The following is a 15875-nucleotide window of genomic DNA, read 5'->3' as shown; positions in this document are numbered from 1 at the left end:
TCATTAAAATTGCAGAAAATTTTCAAGTCATTCATAAAGAACTAATTGTTCTCCAATACTTCATTTTGTAGTCTAATTTTAGATCTCAAGAACAGCAGCATAAAGATAAGTCATATGATGTTCGTATTTTCCCATTGTTGAAATAAAATTAAAAACCACGTTGATTTTTCTTCTGCAGTACAATATAATTGTACTTACACTTTGCTACTTGCCCTTGTTCAGTAAGTGATTATAGATTGGGGCAAAAAAGTATTTTCACAGAGTACCACGAAATCTGGTATCCTTGTGAACACGCTAAGGTGAGTGTTATAAATTCATATCAGTTACCAGGGAGCAGAACACATGATGTAAAGGAAATATAGGGACTTGCAGGCAGAACTATTTGGGGTGAGGGGAAAACATATTCTGAATATATACTACAAGCTTTTCTTCCAGAAAGCATGGGTATTCTTAAAAGACTTCTCCTGATTATTTTTTTAGGTTTATGGCAAATACCCTCCTTCCACTTGGCAGGGCTTGCAGTAGCTTGGGATGAGGACTAAACATGGGTACCTAGCTCTGAATGGAATTTAATATTATCATACTATAAATTCTATACTATATAAAATTTCCTCTCTGACTTGGAGCATTTCAAACTTGCCTAAGTTAGCAGCAACACTGCTGGAGTACTGTGACAAGCCTTTTTTGATTAGGAGAACAAGAATGCCACTTGCAGGGCACACAGCACTCAAACCGGTGAGCCCCTCGCCGCCAGACCCCTAACACAAAGGAGCAGCACCAGCCCTTTATTCCTGTGGGAAACAAAATTCAATTTATTTGTTCCCCAACAATTTGTGTGTCGGCATAAAGTGACCTAAGTTATTCTCTCATTTTACATCCTGACAACTAAAATATATCCACAGAAGTACAGAACGCCAGATGTTATTTAGACCATAAATTCTTCAGGGCACAAAGTGGTATTTTACATATATACAGTGTCTAGTACAATGGGGCAGTGTTCACAGTTGCACAGTTGTTCACGGTTAGACAAATAAAAAATACAAACAACCCCATTTCTAGACAAGCAACAATGAACGCTGACCTGTTGCTTTAATAAACCTCTTCAAGACAAAATGTAGTATTTCTGGAATTTGAAAACATTCTGAAAAAAGCTCTTCAAAATTCAACCTCAGAAAACATAGAAAATCAAACATTTCTATGCAGTGCTACAAGCTGTGTAAAATGAAAACTCAGAATGGCAAGATTTTCTCAATTCCTAGAAGCGCTGCAAAATGGTGGTGGAAATCCTTATGGAAAATACTGAAGGAACAGTTTGTTTACAAAAGAAAAAAAAAGTTTTCATCCTGCCCTAGATGAGCAGCTTGGAGCTTGCCAAGGCAAACATAAATGTCCAGCTCACCAGTCAGGGTCAAGGATGTGGAAAATAAATACAAAACCCAAAAACTTTAAATAGACTTTATGGTATGATTTGAGCTGGCAAAAAGCAAGAAAACCAAAGTTCAGACCGATAGTCCACTTTGTCTAGCCCGCTTTAATTTTTGAAAACAAAGCCCATAGATTGTAACCCTTACAAACGCACCGAGCAGCACGACAAACACTTTTAAAAATACACCATGAGGTGACTCAAAGACAAAAGCGAAAGAAGCCAACTGACAGCCCTGAACCGTCTGCTTTACCTGCTAAGCAGACACATCGGAAGGCGGCCAGCTTCTCTGCTCCGTGTGCTCCCATCCCCCCGCTGATCTGGGCAGCGGGGGTCAGAAGGCAAGCACGCTCCCCGCTCGGTTTGGTTTTTTGCAGAGAAAGGCTCATCAGGGTGCCAGTTATATTAGTGGTTTTGTGACACGGAAATACCTCCACCCAGGAACCGGTGAGCTGCTCCGCAACTCCTGCGAAGGCTGCAGAGCCCTCCTGCTTTACCTGCCTGACGTGCAGCGCTGCACGACTCTGACGCCCCGCGCAGCACGAGCGGCAGCTCCACCGGCACTGCCATTGCTTTTGGTTGAAACTACAGGGAAAAGAGCAGCTCCCTGTACTTGCCCTTAGCAGCTGAGCACCTCGAGTAACTTGAGGACTAAGCCCAAGCACAGCAGCAGTGCCTACTAGGTTACTGGGGAGGTACAGTACTGTTAACAAGAGGGTGAAAGTGAAAAGAATGACAAATTCTCTCCTATCTAAAGCACAGCTCTTTTCTAGGAGGCTTTTAACACGAAAATATTTGCAAAAAGATTGACATTAAGGTTCACAGGTATTTAACCACTACGCAAACATCCTGGATTGAGAACTATTTTATTTTTAAACATCTGAAAAGTATGCTATGATTTTACTTCCAGGAGAACGAAGACAGATTACACTTCATCTATCACGGCAGTCATAACCATAGAATCATGACAAATGGTTTGGGATGGAAGGGACCTTAACGAGCACCCAGTTCCACCCCCTGCCACAGGCAGGGCCACCTTCCACCAGTCCAGGTTGCTCCTAGCCCCGTCCAAGCTGGCCTTGGGCACTGCCAGGGGGAGGCACAGCATTGTGTGTTGGATCTTACCAAGGTTTACGAAGAACAGAGTAGTAGTACCTTAATCAATGACATGCAGAGGGGAGAGGAGAACATGAAAGAAAACAGAAAAATTAAATACAAAAATGAAGAATTGCATGCTAATCTAAAGACAACAAGCTATGTGATATCGCGCAAAAGAAGCTGTGTTAAATGTCAATACGAACAGCTAAATGATAATATATCATAGTCTTTGTTGAGAGCAATATGAGTTTCCATGAAAAGACAATTAAACCACATAGACTATGCAAACTTTGCATATTACTTCAAAAGAATGAAACTTTCAAGAGGAGAAATCATGAAACACCGAAAGCCATGAAAGACAATGTCTATAATGACTGTCACGACACGAACCTGACACCCAACCCAAGCTGTGAATCTGGATTTTGTTTTCACTTCTCTTCTGTCCTGCAGCACACCTGGGTAAGTTAAACCTAAATGCAGCTACAGGCAATGACAGGAAAAGTAATAAAATAGGAAGATAAGAAAACAGCTGTCAAAACCAACCCCGCCTGTACAAATCTGGACAGATCATCTAAATACACCTGCTTCTTCAAATACATGCTTTTATGTTCAAACCTCTTTGGAGAGGTTCTTAAATTTCAGATACAAATTATGTCTATTCAGGATAAGAGAAAGTTTCCCACACTTGGAATTACAAGTATTATTGTCTTACATAATAGAAATAATGGGGGGAGGGGGAAGTCCCTGTGCATTAACTTTGCTCACAAGTTCCCGCTGATTGATTTTACACAGCTGCATTTTGCATGTTCAATACATCCTACTGAACAGAGAGTTTTGCATTTCCTTCATACAACAGTAACACCGGGTACCTGAAATTTAACTTCCATGACAATGGTTCCAAAATTAGGTGTTCACCTACTGCAGCAGGTAGTGGCTTTGCATCTTGTAATTAACATATGTAATTCAAAAGATAACTACTGTTTATCTTCTAAACAAACTTGCAAGAATATAAATGTACCCTTAGAGGATTCTTGTAAGTTTCTTGCCAGCAGGATTTGCCTTAAAAATGGCCACCTCATTAAGAGAGACAAAACAAACAAACAAACAACCCCCACAAATACTATTTTCTACACACAACTGAGATAAATTTACATACACACGTACCAAACCCTCTGCTTAGGAAAACCTGGAGTAGTTTTATTATGCAAACCACAGTATTTACTATGTTACAAATGCTCCAAATACAGTGGAGAATAACAGTCAAATTCTACAGGCAAAGGCAAGGGCTGAAAATTAGACATTACATACATCAAAGAGCACAGCTGAGTATCACATGAGAACATACAGCTTCCCAGATCAATTACGGCTTATCATATCTTGGTCTTTGATTTAGAAATGTACACTTAGGAAATCTAAACAAATGAAAAATGAATACATTCAAGCACATGTTTAAAATTAAAGTAACTGAATTATTTCACAACCACAAAATGTGAACTTTTTGATAGATAGGAGATTAAACGTATTTTTGTTCTATGCTATAGCAGAGAGACAATACATCAGAACTTTTGGCAGCTTAAATTACTTTACAAAATATGTGTGCGTGTGTCTAAATACACTTATGCTAGAAAAGAACGTCAGGCTGCATTAACACACCTTGTGTGACTTGTTCAGTATTCTTCTTGGACCACTGGCTGTATCTTTCAGGAATGCAACAGAAATGAAATTGCAACTTGAAATTCATTACATGCTTGCAAGTTCTAACATGCAACGTTTTCAGACTTCACGGTATAGACTGAGGGATAATTATAAAGTTCAGCACTCTCCTTTCATCTTGGATACCTGATGCACAGTAAGCACTACCCTTCATCTTACTGAAACCGAAAACACTTCAAGCATTTTGCATATTCAACAATTCCTTCCCCATCCCCCTTTCCCACAGGAAAAAAAAGCCATAAATGAACAATCAACATGAGCAGTATCCTGAACTGACATATTTCTCTTTGTTCAGAATTTATACCTAGATGCACGTCAGAGCCTGCATAGTGCACTCTGTGGTGAAGTATGTTCCTCACTATCTAAGAAACCAAGGTAATGCACTTAAACAAGGATCTACTCTTGCTGCCAGTGGCAAAAGTTTATCCTACAACAATTCCAGTGGTTCCAACACAATTTTTTTCAGAAGTGGCTGCTGACTTTATATAATTAAACTGTAGCTAAAATCAGGTTTGGCTATAATCTAAGGAATTAACTGTTAGATACTTCTTAATTCAGTTGACACAGAAATTGCAAACTTAAACACACAGACACAAAGAAATTAACCTTAAAAAAAAAAATCAAAGCCAAGGATTATAAAAACTGCATGTCCTTCTTCAAGCTCCTTTATTTAAACAGTAAGTAGAGAAAACTGTGGATGGTTTTCCCAGATCCCTGTACACAATGGTGCTACCTCAGGTGGTTGAGATGGCTGACAAATTCCTGGCAACCCTAGTACCTCCGTAAGTGCCTTTTTTCTGTCCCTGCCTTCACAGCCTTTCCTGTCTGAGTGGTTTACTATCTTGCAAAAAATTCAACTCCATCAACTTTGTGCTTTCTTTTAATGATGGTGCCCCTGGTTGATGCTTGTTTTCCCTCTATAGCCTTTCCAAAATTCTGTATTTTCAGCCCATAGCCACAGCTTAAAAGGTCAAGGTCACGAGGCATTCTCATTTTGATCTCAATGAACAGCAACTATTATTCTTTGAGTTCCTCCTGTATTCATTTATCTTGAATAGATGTATAGATGTATAACACTTCTCATGAGTGGCCTCACTTTTCATACAAAATGCAAACATTACCTCTCTCAAAATCACCTTATAGACTTCCACTTTGCCAGCTGCAACATGTTTAAGAATCCTGCCATCACCTTTCAGGGCACCTTTCCTCCTCTGATGCCTTTCATTTTATCATTTTATCAAGCTACAAGTGTCTTGAATTTGATTTTCCGCCCCTTTAATGATCACTCAATTTTTGTATCCTTTTTTTCTGAGAATGTCCTCTTCCAAGATGGACTTTATACTTCGTTTTGACCTATCTACATTTGAGCCATTACTGCAAAAGTCGGACAATAGGCAAATGCAGCAAGTGCCTTAGCACATGGGCTTAGCCAGCTCAGACACACAGTACAGAACAAATACAGGCTGGGTGGAGAATGGACTGGGAGCAGCCCTGAGGAGATGGACTTGGGGGTGTTGGTGGACGAGAAGCTCAACATGGCCTGGCAATGTGCCCCTGCAGCCCAGAGAGCCCCCCGTGCGTGCCCTGGGCTTCACCAGAAGCAGCGTGGCCAGCAGGGCGGGGGAGGGGAACCTGCCCCTCTGCTCCGCTCTCCTGAGACCTCTCACCTGCAGTGCTGCATTAACACAAGAAGGACACGGACCTGTTGGAGTGAGTCCACAGGAGGCCACGAAGACGACCAGAGGGCTGGAGCAGCTCGCCTGTGAAGACGGGCTGAAAGCTGGGGCTGTTCAGCCTGGAGAAGGGAAGGCTCTGGGCAGACCTTACAGCACCTGCCAGTACCTAAGGGGGCTGGAGGAAACAGGAAAGCTGGAGAGGGACTATCTACAAGGGCAGGTAGTGATAAGACAAGGGGCAATGGCTTTACCTGAAAGAGGGCAGATTTAGATGAGATATTAGGAAGAAATTCTTCATTATGATGGTGGCGAGGCGCTGGCCCAGGCTGCCCAGAGCAGCTGTGGGTGCCCCATCCCTGGCAGTGCCCAAGGCCAGGCTGGACGGGGCTGGGAGCAGCCTGGGCAGGGGGGTGGAACTAGATGGTCTTTAAGGTCCATACCAGCCTAAACCATCTGTCATAGTTTAACTGCAGCTGGCAAGCGAGTACCATGCGGCCACTCGCCCACTTCCCCCACTCAGTGGGATGGGGTTTAGAATCAGGGAAAAGCAGGTATAATTCAAGAGTTGAGATCAGAATAACTTAATAATTAAAATAAAATATCTAATAACAACAACAACAACTGAAATGAAAAGTAGAGAGAGGGAGAGAGGAATAAAAGCCAAAAGGGAAGGGGAAAAACCAAAAAAAGTGATGCACAATGCAATTGCTCACCACCCAGGGAGCGATGCCAAGCCAGCCCCCCAGCAGCCACCAGCCCCTCCCAGCCAGCTCCCCCCAGTTTACATCCTGAGCCTGATGGTCTGTGGTATGGCACATCCTCTTGGCTCCTTGGGCTCAGCTGTCCCGGCTGTGTCCCCTCCCCAGTTCCCCTGCCCCTCCAGCCCTCCCCTGGCAGGGCCCAAGAAACTGGAAAGTCCTTGACTCAGTATAAACAATACTTAGCAACAACTAAAAACATCAGTTTGTTATCAACATTATTCTCATATTAAATTCAAAACACAGCACTGCATTAGCTACTAAGAAGAAAATTAACTCCATCCCAGCTGAAAGCAGGATTCTCTCCTGGACTTGAAACCAGAGCATTTTCCATGTGTCTTCAAGAACTGGCACCTGAAGATTCCAAATACTTTGCAAGGTATATTTAAGAATAAAACAGAAAAAGGCAAGTAAACAATACAGAAAGTATTTGTTTACAGTGTAAACTTTTAGCTAGAAAGCCTTTTTAATATCCTCTCGTAATACGTTCCAAACAGATATACAAACAGTAGCACTGGGCAGTAATTATTCCCTTCTGTTTTTATAGCAGTTTTCCTATGTATTCATCAGAATATTACATGAAAACACTCATAAAATGGATTTTTTTTACATGACTAAGTTAATGAAACAACACAAGGAAAGAAACAAAATAAAAAGCATACTAGGTTTTTTTTCTGTAAGAATGCATCAAGACCCATTTCCTTCCATTGTTTCTTGTTTTATGAGGGCAAAAACAAAGCAGAGAAGCAAACAAATACAAAACCAATTTCTTTCCCCTTCTAAAAGCACTTTGGAGCCAAACCCACCATTTTTCAGGGCACAGCACTTGAGTTGTTGGAATGATGTATACCTAAGAGCAGAGTTTCTACTATTAAGTCTTTTCCTCAGGCTCTTAAAAACTGAAAACAAACAAGTGTGAAAACAAACAACTACCCCCACACACCAAGCAGGTTTGATGATTGCCATTATCCTATTTTGTCTGGGATTTTAAACTTTGTTTTACTACCACCAAAAGGCAACTATCTAAACTGAACGTCTGTTTGAATGAAGCCACAATTAATGTAAATACCATCATAGTAATGACTAGGTCTGATAGAAACCCTTTGACTGAAATGCAAATGAAAACACTATAGTATATAGATACATGCATTTGAATTCTTCTATCATCTTCCTCCTTTGATGTGCCCAGTTTTTACATTAAAAATAAAAATATGCGTAAGTCTATATTCGCTACATTTCTAAATCCAAAATCACAAATAAAAATCACCCCAAAAAATATTTTAAACCCCGCCACAATGTAGATTTAAGCGCAAACTGACTTTTCATGGGTTTCACAGCCTCAGTCTGGAAATCTGGATCATATACACAAACGTATCTCTCAGAATAATTAAGACCATTTATACATCCGAGGTCTATGCCAGTCCAGCTACACAGACTGTATGTGTTTTGCTGCAGATCAATAGCTTGCCGTGTTCCGCTACATCCTTTTAACTCACCGGTGCTGCATGACTGCTGTCTAGGACCCAAAATCAGCTTTGAGGTCATACAGAGTCAAACGTTTGTTAGTTACTGAGCAAAAAAAGAGCAGCGGTTTAACTACACAAGCTATTCAGCTGAATTTCAGAAATAAACAATTCAGAAACAATAAAGAGATTATATGACATGATACTTGAGGTCCACTTGGTGTTCCCATACAGGGTCACAGCTCAGCTGGAGGATACCTCTGGAAATCACTTTGTCCACACTTTCAACTTCAGTCAGGGCCAACCAGATCAGGATGCTCAGGATCTTGCCCAGCTGAGTTTTAAGTATTTCTGAGATTTCTCAGCCTCTCTAAGAATCCTGCTCCAGTGTTTCACTTTACCTCCAACCATAAAATTAAATAGTCTCTTGAAAAATTAAATAGTCTCTTGAAACAAGGATCATCTTCATGAGATTAGTCCACACCCACGACATAGCCATAAACATGCCATCCATCATCATCGTCCTTGCAATGCTTCTTTATAGCACGTGTGCATGGTTGACAGAGCAACACCTTCGTACTGGGAACAGAAGACTGCTCTACTTCAAATATTTTCAGCAGCTTAAAGATACTAAGTTATAAAGGTGCAGTTCTGTTCACCTAATAAACCTGATAATCCTTATATTCAAAAGAAATTCAGGCTGTAACTAATGGCTGGTCAGACAGGGAACACGTTCCTGGACGTGCGTTCCGACAGCCCCTGTGAAGAATCAATCATCTCACCACTCTTCATGGAGACAGGGAGCTGAGTGGGAGAAGGAACTAAGATCGGAATTTGCAAAACATGTCATATGACAAAAGGTGACTGCCAAATGTTATGAAGACCCTTCAGAACTGGAAAAATTTCTCGCTCATTTTCCAAAAATTTCCCAAGTTCTGCAAGTAAAAAAAAGGTCCACAGAAATCCTCGGAGCTGTACTGACTGATCGAAGCACATAGACCATTTTCAGATGGGACAGAGAATCCCATAACAATAAAAAGTATCGTTAAAATAATAATAATTTTTAAATTTTAATTATTTTATATTTAGAAATATAAATATAATGTATATTTATACATAAATACATAATATATATATTTATAATTACAAAATATTATAATTATTTTAAATGTTTAAATTATTGTTAAAATAATAACAATAAAATCATTAAACATCACCTAACTCAGATATGAGTCACGTTTCAATCCTATGCCTACAGTATTTTCTTGTTTAATCAACCACACTACTCCCTCTTCACAAAGTTTAGCTGCCAAAGACAAACAAAATATGCATTAGTCTAAATAATTCCAAAATGAATAATATGGATCCTTTTCAGCTCAGTTCACATTTTCAGAAAATAATATTTCGCAGAAAAAACTAACGCAGATTTCACACATGCAGTTATGTCATCTCCCATGCACATGTTGTACACGTCTTTATTTCCTCTAGTGTACTGTATATAACACATAAGTAATAGAAAACTTGAAAAGCAATCAAAATATTCATTTGTTAAAATTTTTATTTATCCAGCAAGCTCACTAATCTCATCATTGCTTCCATGGAGATACATGTGGTGTATACACAATATTTCTATCTTGTGGAGCAGGCATCAAGAAGTTATGGAAAACTTTCTCCTCTCTTCTCTTACGCACAAAGAATGCTCTTCATATAGTTAGAAACTAAAATAATTTCTGAAGACACCAGCCAAAACTAAACGAATAAAGGAAGATGGTTTCCAATGCAGTATAATTTATGCATTTATCCGATTTATTCCATGTTAGATAGTTCAAAAACTTAGAGAAGATAAATGCATTTGTAGTAACATCTTACATGCCAGATTATTATTAAAATCCTACGTGTAACTTTTCCCATTCAGTTATCAAATAGTATAAAAATAAATATTACCCAGAAAATTGCAAGCATTGGTATAAAAGCACAACCAGTAAAATATTTAGATATTTAAGGTATGGACGCTCTAGAAATACAGCAGGCAGATCAGGTTTGTAGTTTAGTTCTACTAAACCCCTCTTGTTTCAAATGGCCAGAAAAAAACCACGAGAAGGCGGAAGGTGCATCGGCAGCAGCAGACCTCTCCAAGCACACTGCCTCACTCTTCAAGCACGTGCTACATCCATACGTTACACAATTTTCTAAGTAACACAGGCAGCCTCAAGTCCACTTAAAAACCTATGTAGTGACTCGGGAAACAGTTCTGAAACTACGTGTCCAACCCGGATTCAGCTGAAAACATGTACAAGTATCAGATTTATTTTTATAACGCTTCCATTAATATGGAAACAACTGAACAAACAAGCTGACGATATTGTGCAGAGACTTTGTGCTAGGAGGGTCTTGCATGACTCTTTGGATTCTTTTCAAAATTGCTTTTGATTTTCTGACCACATAATTTCAACATCTGTTGGACTAACAGATTGTTTGCGAATACTTCTATCAAATCTCCTTATTCAATTCTCTCATTTCCCCTTTATCTGTCCTGCTAGACCTGCTTTAACAAAGTGGAATCCTACTTGCTCTCCTGTTGCTTTTTCTCACTTCCAGAATGCAGTACGAAAGCAATACTGCAACAAGCTCCTGATGGCAAATGAACCTTATGGCAGCCTGAAGGCACAAACTGTTGGGAGATGGCATGACCATGCAAAGCGGTTTGTGTCTTTGGGTGCAGCAAATCGGTCACCAATTCAAACTCAAACCCACGCTGCTGCACTTCATTATTTGTAACCCAGTGCTCTGATGAAGAGAAACAAACACAGCCCCTCCAATGCAATCTACCTGGTACAAAACAATCTCTTTATTACACGTCCATTCAGTCTAGCCCAGCTTAGCAAAGCACGTTGGCAGTACCACAGGAACACCAAGCAAGCAGCATCCCTGTAATGCAGGGTACCTTGCAGATGTGCTACAGTAAAGGCTTCCCAGTGCTTGTCAGCCAAACAGCTTGTTTTGGCTCAGAACACAACAACCACCCCACCCCCACCCCATCTGGGATTACTTTGATCTTTTTGCCTACTATATGATTGTAATTACACTGAGTTTCTGGGATCAATGGGGACCACAGAAAGAGCACGTTAATCCAACTGTGAAAGGCAGAATGAGAAACTACTTTTAAAAGTCTGATTGCAGGGCGGCAAATATAATCAGTATGTTTCCAAAACGAGAATAGAAACCAAGGCTGTTCAATGAATTTTCCACAAAATTCATCTTAAAACAAGCATCAGATCTCGTGCACTATGAAAACACACTTTAGTTCTTTGTGGCACTAAATTTACATTAACTACCCCATTTTTTTCACTTCAACACCTCCTCTTCTCCCCCAAAGAAAGAGCTGGAATACGCTTATGAGGTTGTTCTGCCTAATTTTGAACAATGAAGTGTTTTAATTCAAACACAAAACTGTAAAATGCGGCAGGGCCTGCAGGGATAGCCCCTCCTGCTGCGATCCCCAGCAGGCCGCCCCAGCCAAGGGATGCCAGGCTACAGAGAGATGCCCCCAGCGCAAGGACGCGCGCGGGGCGCAGCGCTGTGCACAGTCCCCCGCGCCAGGCGGCGCAGGCTCAGGAGCAGTTTGACAACACGCTGCCAGTGACACCTCCTCAGGCAATATCCGAAACCAAGGTCAGACTCATTTATAAATGTTTAAGATCATACTGCACTGCAAAAACGGGTTTCTTTTCAGTAGTGCATAAAATGATTCCTTTTCCTCCGTTTGTAAAGCTAATCCCTTACAGAACTGATAATGAACAGCAATTTAAAGGAACAGGTGATTACATATATATTGCATTGGGGAAAACTGAAAACTTGATATAAACCAAAACACAGGAGGTACTCTATAAATAACTGAAACAATCTATTGTTTGCAACTCCTCTTTTTAAACAGGAAAAAAAAGTATCTGGGGAGCACTCTCATAATAAAGTTAATTTAAATGCTTGGGTCTACATTTGAGAAACGTAAGACTGCGTTGAAGAGTTACAATGTGGGGCTCAGACAGACAAATTATTTTATCCAAAATAAACACCTTACAAGCACTATTTTGATCACGTCTTTGCTTTGGCAATGTATGATCTGCTCCTTAAACATGGATCTTGTCTTGTGTAAACTGGTATACTCCTGCTGCGCCGCGCTCACTGACAAGCTGCATTCTGGCTTGCAACTCCATTGCAATCGCCTCATTCTTATCTGTTCTGACTTAACACCAAATTTTCATAACCTTTTTTGGCTCAATGGAATATTGTTACAAAATGCCAGTGCTGCACTCACCTATTGTATAATGCCAAAGACTTAAAAAAAATAAAGAACAAAACAAAAAACACACCTAAACCCCATACCAAAAAACAAACCCCAAAACAAAAAAACACGAACAACCCCACAAAAAACATTAAACACTACATATGGTTTTCCTGGGAGTAGTATTATTCCAAAGCATCCTCACTGGGAGCTCAGGAAAGTGATGCAGTTTTTCTATTTTTTGTAAAGCTGACCACCTCTTTTGGATTAACCTTTTGAATACCTGCTACTTCATTACAAAATTTATTTAAAAGCTCTTATGTAATTCTAATATTTCTCTTCCCATGTGATAAATTAAATACCATCCTATCAAAACAGTTCTTTTTCCTCATAACAGTACAAAAAAAAAAAAAAAATTGTTGTAACAAGGAACTGAGATTTTGGGTTTGTCCACATCAGGGATGGATGCTTTTCCCCATTTTGATTTTTATTATGAGTAACAGAAAATACTTTCTAACGAGCAAAATCTGAATTAGAGTCACATCATACCCAGGTTGTGGTCTAAGACACTACAAAAGTAAAAACCTCAGAGAAAAGGAGTTTGAAAAGACATAAATCACATTTGGTTTCTCCCTAACGGTACGCAAGGCAGTGGTAGCAAGCACCAGTCACTTCTGCCTTTGAAATCCTCTCCTTTTTTCTCCTCTCGGTAACGCAAACCATCCTGGATGTTCCAGTCTGCCTTTCTTTGAGCTACACATCTAAGAAGATTTTGAACCGTATCATAAACACAATCCTATTTGTGCAGAAGTCCCTGTTCAAGCCCATATCCCTTATGCCTCAGGTTCCCCTAGTCTCCTCACTGTCCTGAGAGTTCTGCTGGCTGCAAACATCCCATGCATAGCACAGATCTACCATCTACGTCTGTTACTGCAACTGCAAATCTGTGCATGTGTGTATGCTGGCAGCACATCTCCCACCTGTCACAAACTCTTGAACTGTATGTTACTTAACTGCATAGCTCGAGCCAACTCCTGTCTTAAGTTCCAGACTGCGTGTCATTCTGCCGTTAAAGGAAAGCTTCTGTTGTTCCCTCATCTATTTCATCAGTCACTATGGGGCTTTCTCCCACACCGACCTATCCAGAGGGGATGAATTCTCAACCAAAATCATATGATAGTTAAGGTGATAACTTGTTCTTTGATATTTCTGAAAGCTAAATCAATCACATTCAGGAATCAAAGAAACAAGCGATGGGCTACAGTAAAATTTTTGCTGTTGAAGTAGAATTTGTGAGTAAGCTCCAAACTACTAAAGACAGCAATTTCTTTTCGGAGGGGACTCAAAACAGGATATTAAAAGCAGGAACTATTTTCTTCATTGCCCCTCTGCACAATTAATATAATGATCCACGACCTAGTTCCGCTGTAAAGATGAAACAAAGTTTTCCTTAATCTTCAAAGTCATGAGCTGTTTCTTCCACTGATAAGACTATGTAGTCAACAAAACTTGGCATAGCCAACCTTTATAAATTGTCCCAGATATATACAGCTATAACTGAAAGAATAAGCTCGTTTAGAATTGTGATTTTTATGAATCAGTGCTCTATCAGTGCGCTCTTCAGATAAGGCAAGCTTTGAAGAAATAGGAAGAATCTTCCTAGTCACATATATTTCACCTAAATGAATGATTTTCTTTAAAAAAGGGATTCCTTCCTTCTACAAGACAGAAGATCAGTTCAGTAATTCCCTTCAGTTACTCTATCCAACAAGAAAGTAACAGAAGAAAACCCCATATTTTTAAGTTTATTTTGCTCAACTTTGATTTAAACTAACTTTTAGCATTGAACATAAAGGTTTACCATGGAATTCAGGGAGAAAACAGCATAGAAACTTCACCATGTTAGATACTGCTGTAACTTCTTAGTAAAGTATTTTCTCTCTGTTCCAGCGAGTAATCAGCTGTGGAATCAGAAAACAACACTCCTCTGAGTAGCACATACAGAAAGAATAAAAGGCATTGGGCACAAGTTGTAAAAAGATACATTCTGCCTGGACCTAAGGAAAAATTGTCAAGTGACAGTGGTTAAGCACTGGGACAAGCCGCCCCCAGGTTCAGCCCTGCACTGAGGAGGAAGGTGGATGTGACGACCTCCAGAGCTCCCTTCCAGTCACAATCTTCTACAAATCTGTAATTTATGGAATAACTGGTAGTTAGGTATTATAATTTCAGTTGTATTAACATTATTATGTTACTCAGATGACTTAATATTCATTATGACAACTAAAGCCTCTAACAGGTTTAACATCTTAAATGAATCTTATTTACTTTAAAGACTTATTTGTTGGTGGGACTTGGGGGGATTGCCGAGGGAAAGAGGGGATGGCATTTCTTTTTCATGTGCTGCTCAGCATGGGGAAGTTCCATTTCCGGCTGAAAAATGCAGGTAACAAAGTTTTAACCAAACAGAATCAAATTATTTTCATACAGAACAAATAATCAATACTTATTAAAAATACATGCTTTATGAGTCTTCTTTGAAAAGTCATGGAACTGTTTTCTAGTTCAAAAGGTTTCTGAAAGACTAAATGATTTCTGCCACAGTCAGATGTGGTCATTTCCTGCTAACCTGGTATCTAAATATTGTTCCTCTGGGTGACTTTGGTGATGTAAGGAAGTGGCTGCTCATGGGAACTTTTGTATTCCTTTGTCTTTGTAGTAATACAGCTCAATTAAAAATTTAACAGCACAAAAAGTTCCATAACTGTAACCAGTAACACTAAGGGATTGAAAAAAACCCCAGCCTGTTAACAATCATATCTCAGGTTTGGATCTGTATGCTTCATTTTCTGTGATGGTTTCTTTGAAGAGCGTTCAATACTTTAAACTCACGAGCTTCAGAAAATGTCTGTAATTACCCAGTAAGACACGAGACTGCTCTGAGAGTAGGAAGCCTAAAGGGAACAGGTCTGCCACGGAGAAAAGACTCTATGCATCTGGTTCGTCAGCCTACCTCAGCAGATAAATGACTCCGCCGCCGCTCTCAGGACAGCGGAGGTTGTTCCCACTGGAAGCCAACCTTCAGGGGCAGCACCCAGCCCAATCACACCCCGATAACAACTTCCCACTGGGCCAATACCCTATTTCAGCATGATAAGCTTAATCTTATTTCTCTCAGAGCTTTTATTAGTGACTTCCCCATTCCTTGTCTTATTTAATTCAATGGCAAAAAGCTCTCCCTGACATCAGTTACACAGCGTCAGTCCTCGGCTCCATCTGCATCCTGGGGTATCACTCGAGCTCTAAACTATACATTCATGAGCCTCCGTATTAAAGCAAAATTCTGAGCAGAGACTCTCAGATTCTTTTTGTGAGTCATGATGACACAAAACCTGTTGTGGTCATGAATAAACATTGATGGCTTTTCTTACTTTTGTTTGCATACAAAGCAAGGTTTACTTT

The 15875-nt window shown here is 39.9% G+C and overlaps 1 protein-coding gene across 6 annotated transcripts in view; it reads right to left on the bottom strand.

The window, feature by feature from the left end:
• ATG7 (autophagy related 7) overlaps nucleotides 1–15875 on the bottom strand; it is a 122574-nt gene that overhangs the window by 10413 nt on the left and 96286 nt on the right. The window lies entirely within an intron of this gene.

The sequence above is a fragment of the Falco cherrug genome, chromosome 4 (genome assembly GCF_023634085.1).
Source record: "Falco cherrug isolate bFalChe1 chromosome 4, bFalChe1.pri, whole genome shotgun sequence".
NCBI classification, from domain to species: domain Eukaryota; kingdom Metazoa; phylum Chordata; class Aves; order Falconiformes; family Falconidae; genus Falco; species Falco cherrug.
This window is presented reverse-complemented; position numbering and strand designations above follow the sequence as displayed.